This window comes from Phyllobates terribilis, unplaced genomic scaffold (genome assembly GCF_046119375.1).
Source record: "Phyllobates terribilis strain yellow unplaced genomic scaffold, ASM4611937v1 Scaffold_65__1_contigs__length_7625178, whole genome shotgun sequence".
In the NCBI taxonomy this organism is placed as follows: Eukaryota; Metazoa; Chordata; class Amphibia; order Anura; family Dendrobatidae; genus Phyllobates; species Phyllobates terribilis.
In genome coordinates, this window is record NW_027362825.1 from 3,504,004 (window position 1) to 3,531,120 (window position 27,117).

Consider the following 27,117-nt stretch of genomic DNA (forward strand, 5'->3'; position numbering starts at 1 on the left):
CTGGGTTTGGTTGGGGGTCAAAACAGTCTGCCTAGGCTAGATGCAGTTAAAAATCATTATTAGATACACAGGCGGTGCAGCTTGCTTCGCAGCTGGGTTACTATGCTGACTAGCAGACACTGAAGCTTTGGAGCAGACCTCTGAGTAAACAGCTCTTCAGACTCAACCATCTGTGTTACCCCAAGCCATAGTGTATCTAGTTTCTTACGGTTAAAAAGGGGGGGGGACCAACCCACCTGTAATTGTCGATGCCAACATCACGTAAAACTCAGCAAGGGGACTCCAAAAAGAGTCTCCATTTTTTCCCAAAATTGTGGCACAGACACCACTTAAGTGGCATCAATTGTCCCAGAGTTGCTTAAAATGGTTGGTGAGGTGATTTTACCAAATCCTCAAGCTTTTAGTCTCCCCAGGATGACACAAGGGTAGAAAAGTCCTTGCGGATCCTTGATTTGTTCATCTTTATCAACGTGAGTCTGTCTACATTGTCAGTGGACAGCCGCGTCCACTTATCTGTCAGCACACCTCCAGCAGCGCTGAACACACATTCAGAGAGAACGCTGGCTGCGGGTCATGACAAGATCTCAAAGGCGTGAGTGGCGAGCTCCGGCCATTTATCCAGATTGGAAGCCCAAAAAGAGCAAGGGTCCAGTGACACAGTCAAGGCTTCGATGTTCACTTGGAGATACTCCTGTACCATTGTCTCTAGGCGTTGACTATGTGTCTGACTTCTTGTCTCCTGTGGCCTTGCAAAGGATGGGCTAAAAAAGTGGTGAAAGGATTCAGCAAAATTGCTGTTACCAGCAGATACTGTGTTTCTGTTACGGTTTGAGTGCTGAAGACTCGACAGTCTCACGGTTGGCAAGTTAGAACTGTGAGATTCACTACGTGCACCACTGGTATTTTGTGGAAAAGCACATGTAAGATTCTGCAACAGTCTCTGCTGATACTCCTGCATGCGTGAATCCCTTTCTATGGCAGGAATTATTTTGGCAAATTTACTTTTGTACCGGGGATCTAAGAGTGTGGCAACCCAGTAGTCAGGATTATTTCGAATTCTGACAATTCGAGGGTCATGTTGCAGGTAGTGCAGCAAGAAGGCACTCATGTGTCTTGCGCATCCAGGAGCACCAAGTCCCTGTTGTGTTGGTGGCGGGGTAAGAATCATGCTTCCTTACTCTGCCCTCTCCCCCCAACCTCGCACAACAGAAATGTGATCAAGGTCTCCCTCATCTGATGAGTCTTCCATGCCCATCGCCAGTTCGTCCTCCACTTCTTCCTGGGTTCCTGCACCTTCCTCACTAGTTTGGCTGCTACCTTGCGCCGTGGTTAATCCCTCTCCCCCACCATACCATACCTGCTGCCTTGGTGCTGCCGACCGTCTGGACCTTGCAGATGTTAGCCCTTCCGCATACAACTCCTTCTCCTCTACTTCCTCCACCTCCTCTTGTCCCACCACCTGACTCCGAATTCTGTTTAACATGTGCAGCTAAAAATTATTAGTAATTTGAAAGCTGGTGGAGCTTAGTATAGATGGCCTAATAGAATGAGTACCACACACTGCTAATATGCCCAAAATTATTTTCCAGGCAAGATGCAGCTAAAAATTATTAGTAATTTGAAAGCTGGTGGAGCTTAGTATAGATGGCCTAATAGAATGAGTACCACACACTGCTACTATGCCCAAAATTATTTTCCAGGTAAGATGCAGCTAAAGATTATTATTAATTTCAAATCTGGTGGAGCTTGGTATAGATGGCCTAATACAATGAGTACCACACACTGCTACTATGCCCAAAATTATTTTCCGGGCTAGATGCAGCTAAAAATTATTAGTAATTTGAAAGCTGGTGGAGCTTGGTATAGATGGCCTAATAGAATGAGTACCACACACTGCTAATATGCCCAAAATTATTTTCCGGGCTAGATGCAGCTAAAAATTATTAGTAATTTGAAAGCTGGTGGAGCTTAGTATAGATGGCCTAATAGAATGACTACCACACACTGCTTTTATGCCCAAAATTATTTTCCAGTCAAGGTGCAGCTAAAAATTATTAGTAATTTGAAAGCTGGTGGAGCTTAGTATAGATGGCCTAATAGAATGACTACCACACACTGCTCATATGCCCAATATTATTTTACAGGCAAGATGCAGCTAAAAATTATTATTAATTTCAAAGCTGGTGGAGCTTGGTATAGATGGCCTAAAACAATGAGTACCACACACTGCTACTATGACCAAAATTATTTTCCGGGCTACATGCTGCTAAAAATTATTATTAATTTCAAAGCTGGTGGAGCTTGGTATAGATGGCCTAATACAATGAGTACCACACACTGCTACTAAGCCCAAAATTATTTTCCGGGCTGAATGCAGCTAAAAATTATTAGTGGTTTGAAAGCTGGTGGAGCTTAGTATAGATGGCCTTATACAATGAGTACCACACACTGCTACTATGCCCAAAATTATTTTACAGGCAAGATGCAGCTAAAAATTATTATTAATTTCAAAGCTGTTGGAGCTTAGTATAGATGGCCTAATAGAATGAGTACCACACACTGCTAATATGCCCAAAAGGTTTTACTTGGCTAAGTGCAGTAAAAAATTTGTATTACATACACAGGTGGTGTAGCTTGCAACACAGATAGGCTACTCCACTGACTAACACACACTGCAAGAGGCCCAGAAGGATTTGCTTAGCTAGATTTAGCCAAATGCTGTGAAAAACACTTGCACAGCACTTAAACAGACCTGCCTGGCAAAAAAGTGATAGGAACTGATGTAACCTAGCCCTCAAAAGGGCTGCAATTACAACTAGTCACTACTCCCAACCTATCTGTCTATTTAAGAGCACAGACCTGCCTGCTAAAAGTCGTAGGAAATGCTGGAACCTAGCCCTCAAAGGACTGCAATTAGAACTAGTTCCTACTCACTAAAACTATCTGTCTATTTAAGAGCAAATTCTCTTGCAATTCACACAGTTACATAATATAGCACCCACAGCAGCAGCGGTGCCGTCTAACACTCAGCTGCAGCAGTGAGAAAATGGTGGAGATGTGGAAAATGGCTGGGTCTTATAGGGCAAGGACATGTGACATACACAGCCAATGACACATGCCCTTGCTTGTGTGAAAAAATGCACTGATAGGCTGACAGACTGCAGCTCCCCACTGTAAATGCGGGAAAGAGAAAAAAAATGAAGATCTTCATTATTTCTGCAGAGATCCATCCCATGCCCCTCCCTCCGCACCGCTGTACGCTCAAACTGTGTATTAACATTTATTATCAGCATTACTGTGAAAAAATCCAGTTACGATTTTGGTGCACTAACAGTTATCGAACATAACCTCGAACAGCCTGATTTTTTTCAAATCGTTCGGGTTCGTCGAACGGCTCGAACACCGCCCAAAACAACTCGAATTTGAGATTGGCAAACAGTTCGATTCGAACACCGCTCATCTCTTCTTGTGAGCTGTGGACAGCTGTGAAAGAGCAGGCAGATCTGTGGCTGAGACCGCTGAACCTACATCCAGGCATGGTCGTGTGTGACAATGGCCGTAACCAGGTGGCGGCTCTGAGGCGAGGCGAGATCACACACGTACCATACATGGCTCATGTGCTTAACCTCCTCGTTCAGCGGTTTCTTAAATCGTACCCTGAGTTGCCAGATCTGCTCGTCAAAGTACGCCGCCTGTCAGCTCATTTTCGCAAATCGGCTACAGCTTCCGCCGCCCTTGCTGTGTTGCAGCAGAGTTTGCAGCTTCCGGCACACCGACTGGTGTGTGATGTCCCCACACATTGGAACTCTACCCTCCACATGTTGCAAAGGATTTGTGAGCAGAAGAGAGCAGTTGTGGAGTACCAGCTGCAACAAGGCCGTCGATATTCAGGTCAGACTCCACACATAAGACCTCATGAGTGGACCTGGATGTCTGACATATGTACCATCCTGACAAACTTTGAGGAGGCCACCAAGATGGTGAGTGGCGATGACGCCATCATTAGTGTCAGCATCCCACTTGTCTGTCTTTTGCAACGCTCTCTGCAGAGAATTAAAGAGGAGGCATTGCAGCCAGAGTATGATGAGATGGATCAAGAAGCCATAGTGGGCGATTACACACAGCCCAGCCTCTTCTCATCCCAATGTGCATTGGGGGACAATGAGGGAGAGGAGGAGAGAGAACAGGAGCAGTTATCATGCGCAGTAGACGGTAGTACCTGTACAAGTATCATACTGTCGGTTCAGCGTGGGTGGCCTGAGGACAGGGGGGAGGAGGAGGAGGAGGAGGAGGAGGAGAGCATGGTCAGTCGTCATCTTGGTGAGGACACGGAAATCTTGCCCGTTACCAGTTTGGCATGCATAGCTGACTTTATGTTACGCTGCCTTAACCGTGACCCTCGCGTCGTCAAAATGTTGGGTGACATTTATTACTGGTTGGTGACACTTGTAGACCCCCGCTACAAGGAGAACTTTCACTCTCTTATTCCTGAGGTGGAGAGGTCTACAAAAATGGGCCAGTACCAGAAGGGCCTTGCTGCAGAACTGTTAAAAAAATTCCCATCTGAACACGCTAGCGGCAGAGGTCACAGTTCGTTGACCAACCAAAGCGTACAAGCGAGAGAGAGGCAACTCCAATCCAGCATAGGCAGTGGAACACTGTCAATGTTCTGGGACAGTTTTCTCAGACCCTCCCTTCGGACAGACCCTGAGGCGCTGGGTACTCTCACATAGAGTGGAAAGTTTCAAAAGATGGTTAGGGAGTACCTTGCCGACCGTACCAGCTTCCTCCGTGATTCCTCTGTGCCTTTTAATTATTGGGAATCCAAGCTGGACACTTGGAATGAACTCGCTCTGTACGCCTTGGAGGTCCTGGCCTGCCCTGCTGCTAGCGTGTTATCGGAGTGTGTTTTTAGTGCCGCTGGGGGAATTATAACTGATAAGTGCACTCACCTGTCAACTGACAATGCTGACAAGCTGACCCTTATCAAAATGAACAAGGGCTGGATTGGGCCAGACTTCTCATCACCACCAAATGACGACAGAGTAACATAAAGTCAAATCCACTCTGTTATTTCGGGAGGTGTATTCATATGCACCACTTCACACCCACACATGGGTATAGGCTTCCTCATTTCGGCTGTTTTATGTTCTTCTCCTTATCCTCAGCCTCCACCACCACTATACCACCAGGGTGACCGTGGTCCATGTTGCCATTATTGGAAGTTCCTCCGTCCTTATTTTTGTCAGCTTTTGCTTGGAAGGCATAAGCAAAGACTGTGGGAGACCCACTCCCCAATAATGGGAATAATATTTTTAAGATGCTGTACTGTGTGGCTCTTGTAAGGGGCATTAAAACCGTCTTGTTATACGCCTCTGACCTCCACGTCTCTTCTGAGGGGCATTAAAACCGTCTTGTTATACCACTCTGACCTCCACGTCTCTTGTAAAGGGCATTAAAAGCATCTTGTTAAACCACTCTAACCTCCACGTCTCTTCTGAGGGGCATTAAAACCGTCTTGTTATACCACTCTGACCTCCACGTCTCTTCTGAGGGGCATTAAAAGCATCTTGTTATACTACTCTGACCTCCACGTCTCTTTTAATGGGCATTAAAAGCATCTTGTTATACCACTCTGACCTCCACGTCTCTTGTAAGGGGCATTAAAAGCATCTTGTTATACCACTCTGAACTCCACGTCTGTTGTAAGGGGCATTAAAAGTATCTTGTTATACCACTCTGACCTCCACATCTCTTGTAAGGGGCATTAAAAGCGTCTTGCTATACCACTCTGACCTCCATGTCTCTTGTAAGGGGCATTAAAAGCATCTTGTTATACCACTCTGACCTCCACATCTCTTGTATGCAGCATTAAAACCGTCTTGTTATACCACTCTGACCTCCACGTCTCTTCTGAGGGGCATTAAAAGCGTCTTGTTATACCACTCTGACCTCCACGTCTCTTCTGAGGGGCATTAAAAGCGTCTTGTTATACCACTCTGACCTCCACGTCTTTTGTAAGAGGCATTAAAACCGTCTTGTTAAGCTACTGGGACCTCCACGAGTCTTCGAACGGGCATTGCATTTCCTCCTAATTTTTTTAAGCTTTTGCTTGGAAGGCATAAGCAAATACTATGGGAGACCCACTCCCCAATAATGGGACTTATGTTTTTAATATGCTGTACTGCATGGCTCTTGTAAGGGGCATTGCAAGTTGCTCCGTCTTAATTTTTTGAAGCTTTTGCTTGGAAGGCATAAGCAAATACTATGGGAGACCCACTCCAGAATAATGGGACTTATGTTTGTAATATGCTGTACTGCATGGCTTTTGTAAGGGGCATTGCAAGTTGCTCCGTCTTAATTTTTGGAATCTTTTGCTTGGAAGGCATAAGCAAATACTATGGGAGACCCACTCCCAAATAATGGGACTTATGTTTGTAATATGCTGTACTGCATGGCTCTTGTAAGGGTTATTGCAAGTTGCTCCATCCTAATTTTTGGAAGCTTTTGCTTGGAAGGCATAAGCAAAAACTATGGGAGACACACTCCCCAATAATGGGAATAATGTTTGTAATATGCTGTACTACATGGCTCTTGTAAGGGGCATTGCAAGTTGCTCCGTCTTAATTTTTGGAAGCTTTTGCTTGGAAGGCATAAGCAAATACTATGGGAGACCCACTCCCCAATAATGGGACTTATGTTTGTAATATGCTATACTGCATGGCTCTTGTAAGGGGCATTTCAAGTTGCTCCGTCCTAATTTTTGGAAGCTTTTGCTTGGAAGGCATGAGCAAATATTATGGGAGACCCACTCCCCAATAATGGGAATAATATTTTTAAGATGCTGTACTGTATGGCTCTTGTAAGGGGCATTATAAGTGTCTTGTTAAGCTACTGTGACCTCCACGTCTATTCCAAGGGGCATTCAAACCATCTTGTTAAGCTACTGGGACCTCCACGTCTTTTCCGAGCGGCATTAAAACCCTCTTGTTAAGCTACTGCGACCTCCACCACTTTTCCGAGGGGCATTAAAACCGTCTTGTTAAGCTTCTGTGACCTCCACGTCTCTTCAAACGGGCATTAAAATCATCTTAGTAAGCAATTCTGAACTCCACAGCTCTTCCAAAGGCCATTGAAATGTTGTTTTTAATTACCTCTAACGTCCACGACTCTTCCAACGGGCATTGCATTTCCTCCTAATTTTAGTCAGTTTTTGCTTTTCAATGCAAAGGCGAAAACTAAGGGAGACCCACTCCCCAATAATGGGTAGAAGGTTTTTAGTAAGCTGTAATCCACGTCTGTTTCATGGGGCATTGCAGTTCCTCATAATTTTTGGAAAGCCTTCCATTCACTGCTTAGGCCAACAGTCTACAGGACATCCAGTTGCTATAAATGGAAAAAACGGTTTAGTTAGGGCCCTCTGACCTCCATGTCATTTCCAAGGGGCATTGGAGTGCCTCAAAATTTTTGGTAGGCATTGCACTCACTGTATGCCCTATAACTGTGTAGCCGAACTGCTCCTTTTGTTACTGAAACATATCCTACAAGACATATGTGGTTGACTGGCCTGATATTGATATGAATGGTCCCTGTTTCTCCTCCTCTTTCTCCTTTGCCACTACCTCATCCATCATTTATCACCTGAAGCTTTGTTTTAAAGGGAGTCATAGAACTGGAATAGTAGCAGGAAAACATCCAGCAATCCTCAGAGGAGGTAGGATATGCACCAAAACGCTGACCACCTCAGGCCTAGCCGCTACTACATACATGCGTTTGCATTCCAAAAAAACAAAGCAGATGCTAACTTGTATCATCATCATCATGGTCCTCACCTTGGCACTCTCAACTCCCCTGATGGAGAAGCCAGGGCCCACCGGAGTAGTCTGGTTCTCTGGTGGGCTTGTCCAATGCTGCCCTAAAGCAGGCCGGGCTAAGAAAAGTGTGTGGGGGGATGTTCCAAGGAGAAATAAGGGCGGCTGGGGACCGTTTATGGACACCCGGCTGCCCCCAGGCGGCTGGGGATCGTGTGTGGACAACCGGCTGCAGGGCGGCTGGGGACCGAGTGTGGACACCCGGGGATAGTTGCATGTCTGCATCTTCTGATGCGGTAAGGATGACTTCTGATGGGCACACTTTTAGGCAGTTACCTGGGTGTAAGAGATGCTTACAGGGGTCTTCCCCATGCTGTTCCCATGTCTTTTCAGCACTGTATGCATGTGTCACACAGCACATGGCCAGATAAGGTTGTAAAATGTTAAAATTACATTTCCCGGTGAATGCATTTGTCACGTTTGAAAGCAATACAAAAGTGCAAAAACGCATAAAAAATTATACTTGTGAACATAGCCCAAGGTGTGGAGGAGTATTTTTTGGGGGGGGGTTATTTATTTTACCTTATACACAAGTTTTTACCCTGGAAACGAAGTTCCTTAACATATTTCACAGGAAAGCAGTTTCAGTTTCGTTTTTGAATGTTTTATTGTGAGCCCTTAAAAGTGGCTTACTACCTCTGACCACGTTGTTGAGAGCAGTGACCTGGGCATCAGAAATGCTTCCTGGGGCGATCCCCATGCTGTCCCCATGTCATTTGAGCACTGTCACTATTGTTTTGGGCACTTGTTAGGCTTTTAAAAGACTGCCGGGGGTGTGATGCCAAAAATGCTCGGGTCTCCCTTAGACTAACATTGGGCTCGTTGCTCGGGATGAGCACCCGAGTATCACGGCGAGCTCGGCCCAAGCTTCGAGCACCCGAACATTTTAGTGCTCGATCAACACTAGCTGTAACTAATAGGTTACGAATCAATATTAAAATAAAAAAAATCATGGTATATTTCCTTTCATCACAAGTAATGCTCATCTTTCTACTGCTTAGCTTAGAAAGAGTTAAATCACAAAATGCCAGAAGAAGTCAGGTTGCTGAGCGGTCTAAAGCGCTGCGTTCAGGTAACAGTCTCAACTGGAGGCGTGGGTTCGAATAACACTTCTGACATTAGTATTTTCTTTCAAGAAATTGTACAGCTTCACTCCTGTTACTGATTAGTTGGGGGTCTGCTTTATTGGCGGCAATCTCAAACCGAAAACTAAAAGTGACGGGGCTTAGCAAAACCAATTCTCAACGTTGGCACTTTGGCAGTATTCCTGGGGGTCCTTGAGGCAAATGTTAAATGTCCTGAATATGTGCTTTCACAAAAGAAAAATACTGTGGATATTGAAATGGGAGGGACTATTTCATCTCTATGTGTTCTCTGTCCCTATTACGGCAGAGAGTGAACCTCCTAAGGTGCTGTCGTGGAAGATTCCTAGAAACTTAATTACCTGTAAGTCTAATTTCAGATTTTTCTACCTCAGGCATAAATAGACTATAAATATACTTAATAAACAAAAGCTAAAAGAGCAGATGAACATAGTTTAACAAGTCTGAAATGCGCATGTGATACTGACATCAAAGTTTCACCACATTTTGGGACAAATGTTTTCACTTTCAACATTAACAATCAGTAGAATATTTTCTCTAAATTTCCATCTCCTTTCTTCACTCCAATTGTTTGCACCTAAGAAAAAATAAATCTTGATGCAACATTATGCTTACAAATTGTGTTTTATGCTCAATCATCACCTCTCCTACAGAGACACAGTCAGAATTACCCTGGCGAATTGAGTACATTTAAATATGTAAAAAAAATGCAGAATTGCTGTTTTTTTCTATTCATTCACAAACAGTTAATGTAAGTTCTTAAATATGTACGCAAAATAGCGTGACTTTCAAATATAGATCATCTTGCAAAAACAAGTCAAAGTAAAAATAAAAACATCCAGTTGTGACATTTACAGTGTGTTGAACATTCGTGAAGCTAAATGTGTCCAGCCGAAATAGCTCAGCTGGGAGAGCGTTAGACTGAAGATCTAAAGGTCCCAGGTTTTGGCAAAAGTTTTCTTCTTCACCCATTAAATTTTAAGCAGAAAATAAACAAAGCATATGGACTGACTGTTTACAGAGAATGTAAAAATCCTAATCATTATAACTATCTACAGGAAATAAAATGATGGAAACTTGAGAACTGAACACTTTTAACTTTTGAGGAAAATAATATTTTTTGTAATTTTTCCTTCATTCTGGACGTCATCACTTTGTTTTATTTTAGTTTGACTTAGCTGTATGAGGATTTAAAGGAAACCTGATAGCTAATACGGGCAGCATGTATCAGACACTAGTTGAATGATTTCAGCCATTTATGTTTGACTATGAATCGCTGTGGCATTACTGAGACAAATATGCTTAAATAATATGCCAGGAGCAAAGCTGTTTGGGGAAAAAGCCAGGAAGGCAAAAAACACAAGCCCCAACTCAGGATTGTCATCTTTCATGCTAAAAATAGGGGTTTCTACGTTAATGGTAAGACAAAGAATCCACAGATTTGTCATTCCTCTAGCGAGGAGAGCCCACTTAAAATGTATGGGGTGCTTGTCTCCATAAGCGCAAGCTGGGCACTAAACTGGCTTATTTGCAATTCTGGATGTTGCAGAGTGAAAACATATGTTGGAAAATAATAGTAATTGCTGGTGTTGATGAATTCATTGTGAGGAGTAATTTATAAAATGGGATCACTTTGGAGGGGTTTCTGCTGTTTTGGTACTTTTGGAACTCCGCAAATGTCACCCTCAAAATATTCTTGCAAAATCTGCATTCCCAAAACCCAAATAGCGCTCTTACTTTCAAAGCCCTGCTGTGTGACCAAACAGTAGTTTCTGAAGACATATGGGGCATCACTGCATTTCAATGAAATTGTGCAACTTTAGATATTTTCACAAGAAAAACTAAATATATATTGACCTAAATTTACCATTAATATAAAGTACAATGTGTTACAAAATAACACTATCAGAATCACGGGGATATGTTAAGCATTCCAGTGTTATTGCCACATAAATTGATACATGTCAGATTTAAAAAACGGTGCTTGGTCATGAAGCTCAAAATTGGCTGTAACTAATAGGTTACAAATCAATATTAAAATAAAAGAAATCATGGCATATTTCCTTTCATCACAAGTAGTGCTCATCTTTCTACTGCTTAGCTTAGAAAGAGTTAAATTACAAAAGCCAGAAGTAGTCAGGATGGCCGAGCGGTCTAAGGCGCTGCGTTCAGGTCGCAGTCTCTTCTGGAGGCGTGGGTTCGAATCCCTCTTCTGACATTAGAATTTTCTTTCAAGAAATTTTACAGCTTCACTCCTGTTACTGATTAGTTGGGGGTCCGCTCTATTGGTGGCAATCTCAAATCGAAAACTAAAAGTGATGGGGCTTAGAAAAACCAATTCTCAACGTTGGCACTTTGGCAGTATTCCATGGGGTCCTTGAGGCAAATCTTAAATGTCCTGAATTTGTGCTTTCGCAAAAGACTTCTGGGAACATCAAATAGTTTCTTTGTGCATATGTTAGTTGTTGCTTTGGCATCGGAAAAATACTGTGGATAGGAAAATGGGAGGGACTATTTCATCTCTATGTGTTCTCTGTCCCTATTAGGGCAGAGTGTGAACCTCCTAAGGTGCTGTCGTGGAAGATTCCTAGAAACCAAATTACCAGTAAGTCTAATTTCAGATTTTTTTACCTCAGGCATCAATAGACTATAAATATACTTAATAAACAAAAGCTAAAAGAGCAGATGAACATAGTTTAACAAGTCTGAAAATGCGCATGTGATACTGACATCAAAGTTTCACCACATTTTGGGACAAATGTTTTCACTTTCAACATTAACAATCAGTATAATATTTTCTCTAAATTTGCATCTCCTTTCTTCACTCCAATTGTTTGCACCTAAGTAAAAAATAAAGCTTGATGCAACATTATGCTTACAAATTGTGTTTTATGCTCAATCATCACCTGTCCTACAGAGACACAGTCAGAATTACCCTGGCGAATTGAGTAAATTTGAAAATGTAAAAAAAATGCAGAATTGCTGTTTTTTCTATTCATTCACAAAGTATTAATGTAAGTTCTTAAATATGTACGCAAAATAGCGGGACTTTCAAATATAGATAATCTTGCAAAAACAAGTCAAAGTAAAAATAAATACATCCAGTTGTGACATCTACAGTGTGTTGAACATTCCTGAAAGTAAAAGTGTCCTGCCGAAGTAGCTCAGTTGGGAGAGCGTTAGACTGAAGATCTAAAGGTCCCTGGTTCAATCCCGGGTTTCGGCAAAAGTTTTTTTCTTCACCCATTAAATTTTAAGCAGAAAATAAACAAAGCATATGGACTGACTGTTTACAGAGAATGTAAAAATCCTAATCATTATAACTATCTACAGGAAATAAAATGATAGAAACTTGAGAACTGAACACTTTTAACTTTTGAGGAAAATAATATTTTTTGTAATTTTTCCTTCATTCTGGACGTCATCACTTTGTTTTATTTTAGTTTGACTTAGCTGTATGAGGATTTAAAGGAAACCTGATAGCTAATACGGGCAGCATGTATCAGACACTAGCTGAATTATTTCAGCCATTTATGTTTGACTATGAATCGCTGTGGCATTACTGAGACAAATATGCTTAAATAATATGCCAGGAACAAAGCTGTTTGGGGAAAAAGCCAGGAAGGCAAAAAACACAAGCCCCAACTCAGGACCGTCATCTTTCATTCTAAAAATAGGGGTTTCTACGTTAATGGTAAGACAAAGAATCCACAGATTTGGCATTTCTCTAGCGAGGAGAGCCCACTTAAAATGTATGGGGTGCTTGTCTCCATAAGCGCAAGCTGGGCACTAAACTGGCTTATTTGCAATTCTGGATGTTGCAGAGTGAAAACATATGTTGGACAATAATAGTAATTGCTGGTGTTGATGAATTCATCGTGAGGAGTAATTTATAAAATGGGATCACTTTGGAGGGGTTTCTGCTGTTTTGGTACTTTTGGAACTCCGCAAATGTCACCCTCAAAATATTCTTGCAAAATCTGCATTCCCAAAACCCAAATAGCGCTCTTACTTTCAAAGCCCTGCTGTGTGACCAAACAGTAGTTTCTGAAGACATATGGGGCATCACTGCATTTCAATGAAATTGTGCAACTTTAGATATTTTCACAAGAAAAACTAAATATATATTGACCTAAATTTACCATTAATATAAAGTACAATGTGTTACAAAATAACACTATCAGAATCACGGGGATATGTTAAGCATTCCAGTGTTATTGCCACATAAATTGATACATGTCAGATTTAAAAAACGGTGCTTGGTCATGAAGCTCAAAATTGGCTGTAACTAATAGGTTACAAATCAATATTAAAATAAAAGAAATCATGGCATATTTCCTTTCATCACAAGTAGTGCTCATCTTTCTACTGCTTAGCTTAGAAAGAGTTAAATTACAAAAGCCAGAAGTAGTCAGGATGGCCGAGCGGTCTAAGGCGCTGCGTTCAGGTCGCAGTCTCTTCTGGAGGCGTGGGTTCGAATCCCTCTTCTGACATTAGAATTTTCTTTCAAGAAATTTTACAGCTTCACTCCTGTTACTGATTAGTTGGGGGTCCGCTCTATTGGTGGCAATCTCAAATCGAAAACTAAAAGTGATGGGGCTTAGAAAAACCAATTCTCAACGTTGGCACTTTGGCAGTATTCCATGGGGTCCTTGAGGCAAATCTTAAATGTCCTGAATTTGTGCTTTCGCAAAAGACTTCTGGGAACATCAAATAGTTTCTTTGTGCATATGTTAGTTGTTGCTTTGGCATCGGAAAAATACTGTGGATAGGAAAATGGGAGGGACTATTTCATCTCTATGTGTTCTCTGTCCCTATTAGGGCAGAGTGTGAACCTCCTAAGGTGCTGTCGTGGAAGATTCCTAGAAACCAAATTACCAGTAAGTCTAATTTCAGATTTTTTTACCTCAGGCATCAATAGACTATAAATATACTTAATAAACAAAAGCTAAAAGAGCAGATGAACATAGTTTAACAAGTCTGAAAATGCGCATGTGATACTGACATCAAAGTTTCACCACATTTTGGGACAAATGTTTTCACTTTCAACATTAACAATCAGTATAATATTTTCTCTAAATTTGCATCTCCTTTCTTCACTCCAATTGTTTGCACCTAAGTAAAAAATAAAGCTTGATGCAACATTATGCTTACAAATTGTGTTTTATGCTCAATCATCACCTGTCCTACAGAGACACAGTCAGAATTACCCTGGCGAATTGAGTAAATTTGAAAATGTAAAAAAAATGCAGAATTGCTGTTTTTTCTATTCATTCACAAAGTATTAATGTAAGTTCTTAAATATGTACGCAAAATAGCGGGACTTTCAAATATAGATAATCTTGCAAAAACAAGTCAAAGTAAAAATAAATACATCCAGTTGTGACATCTACAGTGTGTTGAACATTCCTGAAAGTAAAAGTGTCCTGCCGAAGTAGCTCAGTTGGGAGAGCGTTAGACTGAAGATCTAAAGGTCCCTGGTTCAATCCCGGGTTTCGGCAAAAGTTTTTTTCTTCACCCATTAAATTTTAAGCAGAAAATAAACAAAGCATATGGACTGACTGTTTACAGAGAATGTAAAAATCCTAATCATTATAACTATCTACAGGAAATAAAATGATAGAAACTTGAGAACTGAACACTTTTAACTTTTGAGGAAAATAATATTTTTTGTAATTTTTCCTTCATTCTGGACGTCATCACTTTGTTTTATTTTAGTTTGACTTAGCTGTATGAGGATTTAAAGGAAACCTGATAGCTAATACGGGCAGCATGTATCAGACACTAGCTGAATTATTTCAGCCATTTATGTTTGACTATTAATCGCTGTGGCATTACTGAGACAAATATGCTTAAATAATATGCCAGGAACAAAGCTGTTTGGGGAAAAAGCCAGGAAGGCAAAAAACACAAGCCCCAACTCAGGACCGTCATCTTTCATTCTAAAAATAGGGGTTTCTACGTTAATGGTAAGACAAAGAATCCACAGATTTGGCATTTCTCTAGCGAGGAGAGCCCACTTAAAATGTATGGGGTGCTTGTCTCCATAAGCGCAAGCTGGGCACTAAACTGGCTTATTTGCAATTCTGGATGTTGCAGAGTGAAAACATATGTTGGACAATAATAGTAATTGCTGGTGTTGATGAATTCATCGTGAGGAGTAATTTATAAAATGGGATCACTTTGGAGGGGTTTCTGCTGTTTTGGTACTTTTGGAACTCCGCAAATGTCACCCTCAAAATATTCTTGCAAAATCTGCATTCCCAAAACCCAAATAGCGCTCTTACTTTCAAAGCCCTGCTGTGTGACCAAACAGTAGTTTATGAAGACATATGGGGCATCACTGCATTTCAATGAAATTGTGCAACTTTAGATATTTTCACAAGAAAAACTAAATATATATTGACCTAAATTTACCATTAGTATAAAGTACAATGTGTTACAAAATAACACTATCAGAATCACGGGGATATGTTAAGCATTCCAGTGTTATTGCCACATAAATTGATACATGTCAGATTTATAAAACGGTGCTTGGTCATGAAGCTCAAAATTGGCTGTAACTAATAGGTTACAAATCAATATTAAAATAAAAGAAATCATGGCATATTTCCTTTCATCACAAGTAGTGCTCATCTTTCTACTGCTTAGCTTAGAATGAGTTAAATTACAAAAGCCAGAAGTAGTCTAAGGCGCTGCGTTCAGGTCGCAGTCTCTTCTGGAGGCGTGGGTTTGAATCCCTCTTCTGACATTAGAATTTTCTTTCAAGAAATTTTACAGCTTCACTCCTGTTACTGATTAGTTGGGGGTCCGCTCTATTGGTGGCAATCTCAAATTGATAACTAAAAGTGATGGGGCTTAGCAAAACCAATTCTCAACGTTGGCACTTTGGCAGTATTCTTTGGGTTCCTTGAGGCAAATCTTAAATGTTATGAATTTGTGCTTTCACAAAAGACTTCTGGGAACATCAAATAGTTTCTTTGTGCATATGTTAGTTGTTGCTTTGGCATCAGAAAAATACTGTTGATAGGAAAATGGGAGGGACTATTTCATCTCTATGTGTTCTCTGTCCCTATTAGGGCAGAGAGTGAACCTCCTAAGATGCTGTCGTGGAAGATTCCTAGAAACCGAATTACCAGTAAGTCTAATTTCAGATTTTTTTACCTCAATGCATCAATAGACTATATATATACTTAATAAACAAAAGCTAAAAGAGCAGATGAACATAGTTTAACAAGTCTGAAATGCGCATGTGATACTGACATCAAAGTTTCACCACATTTTGGGACAAATGTTTTCACTTTCAACATTAACAATCAGTAGAATATTTTCTCTAAATTTGCATCTCCTATCTTCACTCCAATTGTTTGCACCTAAGAAAAAAATAAAGCTTGATGCAACATTATGCTTACAAATTGTGTTTTATGCTCAATCATCACCTGTCCTACAGAGACACAGTCAGAATTACCCTGGCGAAATGAGTAAATTTGAAAATGTAAAAAAAATGCACAATTGCTGTTTTTTCTATTCATTCACAAAGAATTAATGTAAGTTGTTAAATATGTACGCAAAATAGCGGGACTTTCAAATATTGATAATCTTGCAAAAACAAGTCAAAGTAAAAATAAATACATTACATTCCTGAATCTAAATGTGTCCTGCTGAAATAGCTCAGTTGGGAGAGCGTTAGACTGAAGATCTAAAGGTCCCTGGTTCAATCCCGGGTTTCGGCAAAAGTTTTTTTCTTCACCCATTAAATTTTAAGCAGAAAATAAACAAAGCATATGGACTGACTGTTTACAGAGAATGTAAAAATCCTAATCATTAAAACTATCTACAGGAAATAAAATGATAGAAACTTGAGAACTGAACACTTTTAACTTTTGAGGAAAATAATATTTTTTGTAATTTTTCCTTCATTCTGGACGTCATCACTTTGTTTTATTTTAGTTTGACTTAGCTGTATGAGGATTTAAAGGAAACCTGATAGCTAATACGGGCAGCATGTATCAGACACTAGCTGAATGATTTCAGCCATTTATGTTTGACTATGAATCGCTGTGGCATTACTGAGACAAATATGCTTAAATAATATGCCAGGAACAAAGCTGTTTGGGGAAAAAGCCAGGAAGGCAAAAAACACAAGCCCCAACTCAGGACCGTCATCTTTCATTCTAAAAATAGGGGTTTCTACGTTAATGGTAAGACAAAGAATCCACAGATTTGGCATTTCTCTAGCGAGGAGAGCCCACTTAAAATGTATGGGGTGCTTGTCTCCATAAGCGCAAGCTGGGCACTAAACTGGCTTATTTGCAATTCTGGATGTTGCAGAGTGAAAACATATGTTAGACAATAATAGTAATTGCTGGTGTTGATGAATTCATTGTGAGGAGTAATTTATAAAATGGGATCACTTTGGAGGGGTTTCTGCTGTTTTGGTACTTTTGGAACTCCGCAAATGTCACCCTCAAAATATTCTTGCAAAATCTGCATTCCCAAAACCCAAATAGCGCTCTTACTTTCAAAGACCTGCTGTGTGACCAAACAGTAATTTCTGAAGACATATGGGGCATCACCGCATTTCAATGAAATTGTGCAACTTTAGATATTTTCACAAGAAAAACTAAATATATATTGACCTAAATTTACCATTAGTATAAAGTACAATGTGTTACAAAATAACACTATCAGAATCACGGGGATATGTTAAGCATTCCAGTGTTATTGCCACATAAATTGATACATGTCAGATTTATAAAACGGTGCTTGGTCATGAAGCTCAAAATTGGCAGTAACTAATAGGTTACAAATCAATATTAAAATAAAAGAAATCATGGCATATTTCCTTTCATCACAAGTAGTGCTCATCTTTCTACTGCTTAGCTTAGAATGAGTTAAATTACAAAAGTCAGAAGTAGTCAGGATGGCCGAGCGGTCTAAGGCGCTGCGTTCAGGTCGCAGTCTCTTCTGGAGGCGTGGGTTTGAATCCCTCTTCTGACATTAGAATTTTCTTTCAAGAAATTTTACAGCTTCACTCCTGTTACTGATTAGTTGGGGGTCCGCTCTATTGGGGCATCACCGCATTTCAATGAAATTGTGCAACTTTAGATATTTTCACAAGAAAAACTAAATATATATTGACCTAAATTTACCATTAATATAAAGTACAATGTGTTACAAAATAACACTATCAGAATCACGGGGATATGTTAAGCATTCCAGTGTTATTGCCACATAAATTGATACATGTCAGATTTAACAAAACGCTGCTTGGTCATGAAGCTCAAAATTGGCTGTAACTAATAAGTTACAAATCAATATTAAAATAAAAGAAATCATGGCATATTTCCTTTCATCACAAGTAGTGCTCATCTTTCTACTGCTTAGCTTAGAAAGAGTTAAATTACAAAAGCCGGGAGTAGTCAGGATGGCCGAGCGGTCTAAGGCGCTGCGTTCAGGTCGCAGTCTCTTCTGGAGGCGTGGGTTCAAATCCCTCTTCTGACATTAGAATTTTCTTTCAAGAAATTTTACAGCTTCACTCCTGTTACTGATTAGTTGGGGGTCCGCTCTATTGGTGGCAATCTCAAATCGATAACTAAAAGTGATGGGGCTTAGCAAAACCAATTCTCAACGTTGGCACTTTGGCAGTATTCCTTGGGGTCCTTGAGGCAAATCTTAAATGTTATGAATTTGTGCTTTCACAAAAGACTTCTGGGAACATCAAATAGTTTCTTTGTGCATATGTTAGTTGTTGCTTTGGCATCAGAAAAATACTGTTGATAGGAAAATGGGAGGGACTATTTCATCTCTATGTGTTCTCTGTCCCTATTAGGGCTGGAAGATTCCTAGAAATCGAATTACCAGTAAGTCTAATTTCAGATTTTTTTACCTCAATGCATCAATAGACTATATATATACTTAATAAACAAAAGCTAAAAGAGCAGATGAACATAGTTTAACAAGTCTGAAATGCGCATGTGATACTGACATCAAAGTTTCACCACATTTTGGGAAAAATGTTTTCACTTTCAACATTAACAATCAGTAGAATATTTTCTCTAAATTTGCATCTCCTATCTTCACTCCAATTGTTTGCACCTAAGAAAAAAATAAAGCTTGATGCAACATTATGCTTACAAATTGTGTTTTATGCTCAATCATCACCTGTCCTACAGAGACACAGTCAGAATTACCCTGGCGAATTGAGTAAATTTGAAAATGTAAAAAAAATGCAGAATTGCTGTTTTTTCTATTCATTCACAAAGAATTAATGTAAGTTGTTAAATATGTACGCAAAATAGCGGGACTTTCAAATATTGATAATCTTGCAAAAACAAGTCAAAGTAAAAATAAATACATTACATTCCTGAATCTAAATGTGTCCTGCTGAAATATCTCAGTTGGGAGAGCGTTAGACTGAAGATCTAAAGGTCCCGGGTTTCGGCAAAAGTTTTTTTCTTCACCCATTAACTTTTAAGCAGAAAATAAACAAAGCATATGGACTGACTGTTTACAGAGAATGTAAAAATCCTAATCATTATAACTATCTACAGGAAAAAAAATGATAGAAACTTGAGAACTGAACACTTTTAACTTTTGAGGAAAATAATATTTTTTGTAATTTTTCCTTCATTCTGGACGTCATCACTTTGTTTTATTTTAGTTTGACTTAGCTGTATGAGGATTTAAAGGAAACCTGATAGCTAATACGGGCAGCATGTATCAGACACTAGCTGAATGATTTCAGCCATTTATGTTTGACTATGAATCGCTGTGGCATTACTGAGACAAATATGCTTAAATAATATGCCAGGAACAAAGCTGTTTGGGGAAAAAGCCAGGAAGGCAAAAAACACAAGCCCCAACTCAGGACCGTCATCTTTCATTCTAAAAATAGGGGTTTCTATGTTAATGGTAAGACAAAGAATCCACAGATTTGGCATTTCTCTAGCGAGGAGAGCCCACTTAAAATGTATGGGGTGCTTGTCTCCATAAGCGCAAGCTGGGCACTAAACTGGCTTATTTGCAATTCTGGATGTTGCAGAGTGAAAACATATGTTGGACAATAATAGTAATTGCTGGTGTTGATGAATTCATTGTGAGGAGTAATTTATAAAATGGGATCACTTTGGAGGGGTTTCTGCTGTTTTGGTACTTTTGGAACTCCGCAAATGTCACCCTCAAAATATTCTTGCAAAATCTGCATTCCCAAAACCCAAATAGCGCTCTTACTTTCAAAGCCCTGTTGTGTGACCAAACAGTAGTTTCTGAAGACATATGGGGCATCACCGCATTTCAATGAAATTGTGCAACTTTAGATATTTTCACAAGAAAAACTAAATATATATTGACCTAAATTTACCATTAATATAAAGTACAATGTGTTACAAAATAACACTATCAGAATCACGGGGATATGTTAAGCATTCCAGTGTTATTGCCACATAAATTGATACATGTCAGATTTAAAAAACGGTGCTTGGTCATGAAGCTCAAAATTGGCTGTAACTAATAGGTTACAAATCAATATTAAAATAAAAGAAATCATGGCATATTTCCTTTCATCACAAGTAGTGCTCATCTTTCTACTGCTTAGCTTAGAAAGAGTTAAATTACAAAAGCCAGAAGTAGTCAGGATGGCCGAGCGGTCTAAGGCGCTGCGTTCAGGTCGCAGTCTCTTCTGGAGGCGTGGGTTCGAATCCCTCTTCTGACATTAGAATTTTCTTTCAAGAAATTTTACAGCTTCACTCCTGTTACTGATTAGTTGGGGGTCCGCTCTATTGGTGGCAATCTCAAATCGAAAACTAAAAGTGATGGGGCTTAGAAAAACCAATTCTCAACGTTGGCACTTTGGCAGTATTCCATGGGGTCCTTGAGGCAAATCTTAAATGTCCTGAATTTGTGCTTTCGCAAAAGACTTCTGGGAACATCAAATAGTTTCTTTGTGCATATGTTAGTTGTTGCTTTGGCATCGGAAAAATACTGTGGATAGGAAAATGGGAGGGACTATTTCATCTCTATGTGTTCTCTGTCCCTATTAGGGCAGAGTGTGAACCTCCTAAGGTGCTGTCGTGGAAGATTCCTAGAAACCAAATTACCAGTAAGTCTAATTTCAGATTTTTTTACCTCAGGCATCAATAGACTATAAATATACTTAATAAACAAAAGCTAAAAGAGCAGATGAACATAGTTTAACAAGTCTGAAAATGCGCATGTGATACTGACATCAAAGTTTCACCACATTTTGGGACAAATGTTTTCACTTTCAACATTAACAATCAGTATAATATTTTCTCTAAATTTGCATCTCCTTTCTTCACTCCAATTGTTTGCACCTAAGTAAAAAATAAAGCTTGATGCAACATTATGCTTACAAATTGTGTTTTATGCTCAATCATCACCTGTCCTACAGAGACACAGTCAGAATTACCCTGGCGAATTGAGTAAATTTGAAAATGTAAAAAAAATGCAGAATTGCTGTTTTTTCTATTCATTCACAAAGTATTAATGTAAGTTCTTAAATATGTACGCAAAATAGCGGGACTTTCAAATATAGATAATCTTGCAAAAACAAGTCAAAGTAAAAATAAATACACCCAGTTGTGACATCTACAGTGTGTTGAACATTCCTGAAAGTAAAAGTGTCCTGCCGAAGTAGCTCAGTTGGGAGAGCGTTAGACTGAAGATCTAAAGGTCCCTGGTTCAATCCCGGGTTTCGGCAAAAGTTTATTTCTTCACCCATTAAATTTTAAGCAGAAAATAAACAAAGCATATGGACTGACTGTTTACAGAGAATGTAAAAATCCTAATCATTATAACTATCTACAGGAAATAAAATGATGGAAACTTGAGAACTGAACACTTTTAACTTTTGAGGAAAATAATATTTTTTGTAATTTTTCCTTCATTCTGGACGTCATCACTTTGTTTTATTTTAGTTTGACTTAGCTGTATGAGGATTTAAAGGAAACCTGATAGCTAATACGGGCAGCATGTATCAGACACTAGTTGAATGATTTCAGCCATTTATGTTTGACTATGAATCGCTGTGGCATTACTGAGACAAATATGCTTAAATAATATGCCAGGAGCAAAGCTGTTTGGGGAAAAAGCCAGGAAGGCAAAAAACACAAGCCCCAACTCAGGATTGTCATCTTTCATGCTAAAAATAGGGGTTTCTACGTTAATGGTAAGACAAAGAATCCACAGATTTGTCATTCCTCTAGCGAGGAGAGCCCACTTAAAATGTATGGGGTGCTTGTCTCCATAAGCGCAAGCTGGGCACTAAACTGGCTTATTTGCAATTCTGGATGTTGCAGAGTGAAAACATATGTTGGACAATAATAGTAATTGCTGGTGTTGATGAATTCATTGTGAGGAGTAATTTATAAAATGGGATCACTTTGGAGGGGTTTCTGCTGTTTTGGTACTTTTGGAACTCCGCAAATGTCACCCTCAAAATATTCTTGCAAAATCTGCATTCCCAAAACCCAAATAGCGCTCTTACTTTCAAAGCCCTGCTGTGTGACCAAACAGTAGTTTCTGAAGACATATGGGGCATCACTGCATTTCAATGAAATTGTGCAACTTTAGATATTTTCACAAGAAAAACTAAATATATATTGACCTAAATTTACCATTAATATAAAGTACAATGTGTTACAAAATAACACTATCAGAATCACGGGGATATGTTAAGCATTCCAGTGTTATTGCCACATAAATTGATACATGTCAGATTTAAAAAACGGTGCTTGGTCATGAAGCTCAAAATTGGCTGTAACTAATAGGTTACAAATCAATATTAAAATAAAAGAAATCATGGCATATTTCCTTTCATCACAAGTAGTGCTCATCTTTCTACTGCTTAGCTTAGAAAGAGTTAAATTACAAAAGCCAGAAGTAGTCAGGATGGCCGAGCGGTCTAAGGCGCTGCGTTCAGGTCGCAGTCTCTTCTGGAGGCGTGGGTTCGAATCCCTCTTCTGACATTAGAATTTTCTTTCAAGAAATTTTACAGCTTCACTCCTGTTACTGATTAGTTGGGGGTCCGCTCTATTGGTGGCAATCTCAAATCGAAAACTAAAAGTGATGGGGCTTAGAAAAACCAATTCTCAACGTTGGCACTTTGGCAGTATTCCATGGGGTCCTTGAGGCAAATCTTAAATGTCCTGAATTTGTGCTTTCGCAAAAGACTTCTGGGAACATCAAATAGTTTCTTTGTGCATATGTTAGTTGTTGCTTTGGCATCGGAAAAATACTGTGGATAGGAAAATGGGAGGGACTATTTCATCTCTATGTGTTCTCTGTCCCTATTAGGGCAGAGTGTGAACCTCCTAAGGTGCTGTCGTGGAAGATTCCTAGAAACCAAATTACCAGTAAGTCTAATTTCAGATTTTTTTACCTCAGGCATCAATAGACTATAAATATACTTAATAAACAAAAGCTAAAAGAGCAGATGAACATAGTTTAACAAGTCTGAAAATGCGCATGTGATACTGACATCAAAGTTTCACCACATTTTGGGACAAATGTTTTCACTTTCAACATTAACAATCAGTATAATATTTTCTCTAAATTTGCATCTCCTTTCTTCACTCCAATTGTTTGCACCTAAGTAAAAAATAAAGCTTGATGCAACATTATGCTTACAAATTGTGTTTTATGCTCAATCATCACCTGTCCTACAGAGACACAGTCAGAATTACCCTGGCGAATTGAGTAAATTTGAAAATGTAAAAAAAATGCAGAATTGCTGTTTTTTCTATTCATTCACAAAGTATTAATGTAAGTTCTTAAATATGTACGCAAAATAGCGGGACTTTCAAATATAGATAATCTTGCAAAAACAAGTCAAAGTAAAAATAAATACATCCAGTTGTGACATCTACAGTGTGTTGAACATTCCTGAAAGTAAAAGTGTCCTGCCGAAGTAGCTCAGTTGGGAGAGCGTTAGACTGAAGATCTAAAGGTCCCTGGTTCAATCCCGGGTTTCGGCAAAAGTTTTTTTCTTCACCCATTAAATTTTAAGCAGAAAATAAACAAAGCATATGGACTGACTGTTTACAGAGAATGTAAAAATCCTAATCATTATAACTATCTACAGGAAATAAAATGATAGAAACTTGAGAACTGAACACTTTTAACTTTTGAGGAAAATAATATTTTTTGTAATTTTTCCTTCATTCTGGACGTCATCACTTTGTTTTATTTTAGTTTGACTTAGCTGTATGAGGATTTAAAGGAAACCTGATAGCTAATACGGGCAGCATGTATCAGACACTAGCTGAATTATTTCAGCCATTTATGTTTGACTATGAATCGCTGTGGCATTACTGAGACAAATATGCTTAAATAATATGCCAGGAACAAAGCTGTTTGGGGAAAAAGCCAGGAAGGCAAAAAACACAAGCCCCAACTCAGGACCGTCATCTTTCATTCTAAAAATAGGGGTTTCTACGTTAATGGTAAGACAAAGAATCCACAGATTTGGCATTTCTCTAGCGAGGAGAGCCCACTTAAAATGTATTGGGTGCTTGTCTCCATAAGCGCAAGCTGGGCACTAAACTGGCTTATTTGCAATTCTGGATGTTGCAGAGTGAAAACATATGTTGGACAATAATAGTAATTGCTGGTGTTGATGAATTCATCGTGAGGAGTAATTTATAAAATGGGATCACTTTGGAGGGGTTTCTGCTGTTTTGGTACTTTTGGAACTCCGCAAATGTCACCCTCAAAATATTCTTGCAAAATCTGCATTCCCAAAACCCAAATAGCGCTCTTACTTTCAAAGCCCTGCTGTGTGACCAAACAGTAGTTTATGAAGACATATGGGGCATCACTGCATTTCAATGAAATTGTGCAACTTTAGATATTTTCACAAGAAAAACTAAATATATATTGACCTAAATTTACCATTAGTATAAAGTACAATGTGTTACAAAATAACACTATCAGAATCACGGGGATATGTTAAGCATTCCAGTGTTATTGCCACATAAATTGATACATGTCAGATTTATAAAACGGTGCTTGGTCATGAAGCTCAAAATTGGCTGTAACTAATAGGTTACAAATCAATATTAAAATAAAAGAAATCATGGCATATTTCCTTTCATCACAAGTAGTGCTCATCTTTCTACTGCTTAGCTTAGAATGAGTTAAATTACAAAAGCCAGAAGTAGTCTAAGGCGCTGCGTTCAGGTCGCAGTCTCTTCTGGAGGCGTGGGTTTGAATCCTTCTTCTGACATTAGAATTTTCTTTCAAGAAATTTTACAGCTTCACTCCTGTTACTGATTAGTTGGGGGTCCGCTCTATTGGTGGCAATCTCAAATTGATAACTAAAAGTGATGGGGCTTAGCAAAACCAATTCTCAACGTTGGCACTTTGGCAGTATTCTTTGGGTTCCTTGAGGCAAATCTTAAATGTTATGAATTTGTGCTTTCACAAAAGACTTCTGGGAACATCAAATAGTTTCTTTGTGCATATGTTAGTTGTTGCTTTGGCATCAGAAGAATACTGTTGATAGGAAAATGGGAGGGACTATTTCATCTCTATGTGTTCTCTGTCCCTATTAGGGCAGAGAGTGAACCTCCTAAGATGCTGTCGTGGAAGATTCCTAGAAACCGAATTACCAGTAAGTCTAATTTCAGATTTTTTTACCTCAATGCATCAATAGACTATATATATACTTAATAAACAAAAGCTAAAAGAGCAGATGAACATAGTTTAACAAGTCTGAAATGCGCATGTGATACTGACATCAAAGTTTCACCACATTTTGGGACAAATGTTTTCACTTTCAACATTAACAATCAGTAGAATATTTTCTCTAAATTTGCATCTCCTATCTTCACTCCAATTGTTTGCACCTAAGAAAAAAATAAAGCTTGATGCAACATTATGCTTACAAATTGTGTTTTATGCTCAATCATCACCTGTCCTACAGAGACACAGTCAGAATTACCCTGGCGAAATGAGTAAATTTGAAAATGTAAAAAAAATGCACAATTGCTGTTTTTTCTATTCATTCACAAAGAATTAATGTAAGTTGTTAAATATGTACGCAAAATAGCGGGACTTTCAAATATTGATAATCTTGCAAAAACAAGTCAAAGTAAAAATAAATACATTACATTCCTGAATCTAAATGTGTCCTGCTGAAATAGCTCAGTTGGGAGAGCGTTAGACTGAAGATCTAAAGGTCCCTGGTTCAATCCCGGGTTTCGGCAAAAGTTTTTTTCTTCACCCATTAAATTTTAAGCAGAAAATAAACAAAGCATATGGACTGACTGTTTACAGAGAATGTAAAAATCCTAATCATTAAAACTATCTACAGGAAATAAAATGATAGAAACTTGAGAACTGAACACTTTTAACTTTTGAGGAAAATAATATTTTTTGTAATTTTTCCTTCATTCTGGACGTCATCACTTTGTTTTATTTTAGTTTGACTTAGCTGTATGAGGATTTAAAGGAAACCTGATAGCTAATACGGGCAGCATGTATCAGACACTAGCTGAATGATTTCAGCCATTTATGTTTGACTATGAATCGCTGTGGCATTACTGAGACAAATATGCTTAAATAATATGCCAGGAACAAAGCTGTTTGGGGAAAAAGCCAGGAAGGCAAAAAACACAAGCCCCAACTCAGGACCGTCATCTTTCATTCTAAAAATAGGGGTTTCTACGTTAATGGTAAGACAAAGAATCCACAGATTTGGCATTTCTCTAGCGAGGAGAGCCCACTTAAAATGTATGGGGTGCTTGTCTCCATAAGCGCAAGCTGGGCACTAAACTGGCTTATTTGCAATTCTGGATGTTGCAGAGTGAAAACATATGTTGGACAATAATAGTAATTGCTGGTGTTGATGAATTCATTGTGAGGAGTAATTTATAAAATGGGATCACTTTGGAGGGGTTTCTGCTGTTTTGGTACTTTTGGAACTCCGCAAATGTCACCCTCAAAATATTCTTGCAAAATCTGCATTCCCAAAACCCAAATAGCGCTCTTACTTTCAAAGCCCTGCTGTGTGACCAAACAGTAGTTTCTGAAGACATATGGGGCATCACCGCATTTCAATGAAATTGTGCAACTTTAGATATTTTCACAAGAAAAACTAAATATATATTGACCTAAATTTA

At 39.1% G+C, this 27,117-nt stretch overlaps 12 non-coding genes across 12 annotated transcripts; all 12 read left to right on the plus strand.

The window, feature by feature from the left end:
• Positions 1–11,109: 11,109 nt before the first annotated feature.
• Positions 11,110–11,192, plus strand: TRNAL-CAG (transfer RNA leucine (anticodon CAG)). The gene has a single exon. It is a non-coding gene; the product is annotated as a tRNA-Leu (tRNA).
• Positions 11,193–12,127: 935 nt separating this feature from the next.
• On the plus strand, positions 12,128–12,200 carry TRNAF-GAA (transfer RNA phenylalanine (anticodon GAA)). The gene has a single exon. It is a non-coding gene; the product is annotated as a tRNA-Phe (tRNA).
• Positions 12,201–13,384: 1,184 nt separating this feature from the next.
• On the plus strand, positions 13,385–13,467 carry TRNAL-CAG (transfer RNA leucine (anticodon CAG)). The gene has a single exon. It is a non-coding gene; the product is annotated as a tRNA-Leu (tRNA).
• Positions 13,468–14,402: 935 nt separating this feature from the next.
• Positions 14,403–14,475, plus strand: TRNAF-GAA (transfer RNA phenylalanine (anticodon GAA)). Its single transcript has one exon. It is a non-coding gene; the product is annotated as a tRNA-Phe (tRNA).
• A 2,159-nt stretch (positions 14,476–16,634) lies between these two features.
• TRNAF-GAA (transfer RNA phenylalanine (anticodon GAA)) lies at positions 16,635–16,707 on the plus strand. Its single transcript has one exon. It is a non-coding gene; the product is annotated as a tRNA-Phe (tRNA).
• A 1,184-nt stretch (positions 16,708–17,891) lies between these two features.
• On the plus strand, positions 17,892–17,974 carry TRNAL-CAG (transfer RNA leucine (anticodon CAG)). The gene has a single exon. It is a non-coding gene; the product is annotated as a tRNA-Leu (tRNA).
• Positions 17,975–18,395: 421 nt separating this feature from the next.
• TRNAL-CAG (transfer RNA leucine (anticodon CAG)) lies at positions 18,396–18,478 on the plus strand. The gene has a single exon. It is a non-coding gene; the product is annotated as a tRNA-Leu (tRNA).
• Positions 18,479–20,604: 2,126 nt separating this feature from the next.
• On the plus strand, positions 20,605–20,687 carry TRNAL-CAG (transfer RNA leucine (anticodon CAG)). Its single transcript has one exon. It is a non-coding gene; the product is annotated as a tRNA-Leu (tRNA).
• Positions 20,688–21,622: 935 nt separating this feature from the next.
• On the plus strand, positions 21,623–21,695 carry TRNAF-GAA (transfer RNA phenylalanine (anticodon GAA)). Its single transcript has one exon. It is a non-coding gene; the product is annotated as a tRNA-Phe (tRNA).
• A 1,184-nt stretch (positions 21,696–22,879) lies between these two features.
• Positions 22,880–22,962, plus strand: TRNAL-CAG (transfer RNA leucine (anticodon CAG)). Its single transcript has one exon. It is a non-coding gene; the product is annotated as a tRNA-Leu (tRNA).
• Positions 22,963–23,897: 935 nt separating this feature from the next.
• TRNAF-GAA (transfer RNA phenylalanine (anticodon GAA)) lies at positions 23,898–23,970 on the plus strand. The gene has a single exon. It is a non-coding gene; the product is annotated as a tRNA-Phe (tRNA).
• Positions 23,971–26,129: 2,159 nt separating this feature from the next.
• Positions 26,130–26,202, plus strand: TRNAF-GAA (transfer RNA phenylalanine (anticodon GAA)). Its single transcript has one exon. It is a non-coding gene; the product is annotated as a tRNA-Phe (tRNA).
• The last annotated feature ends 915 nt before the right edge of the window (positions 26,203–27,117 follow it).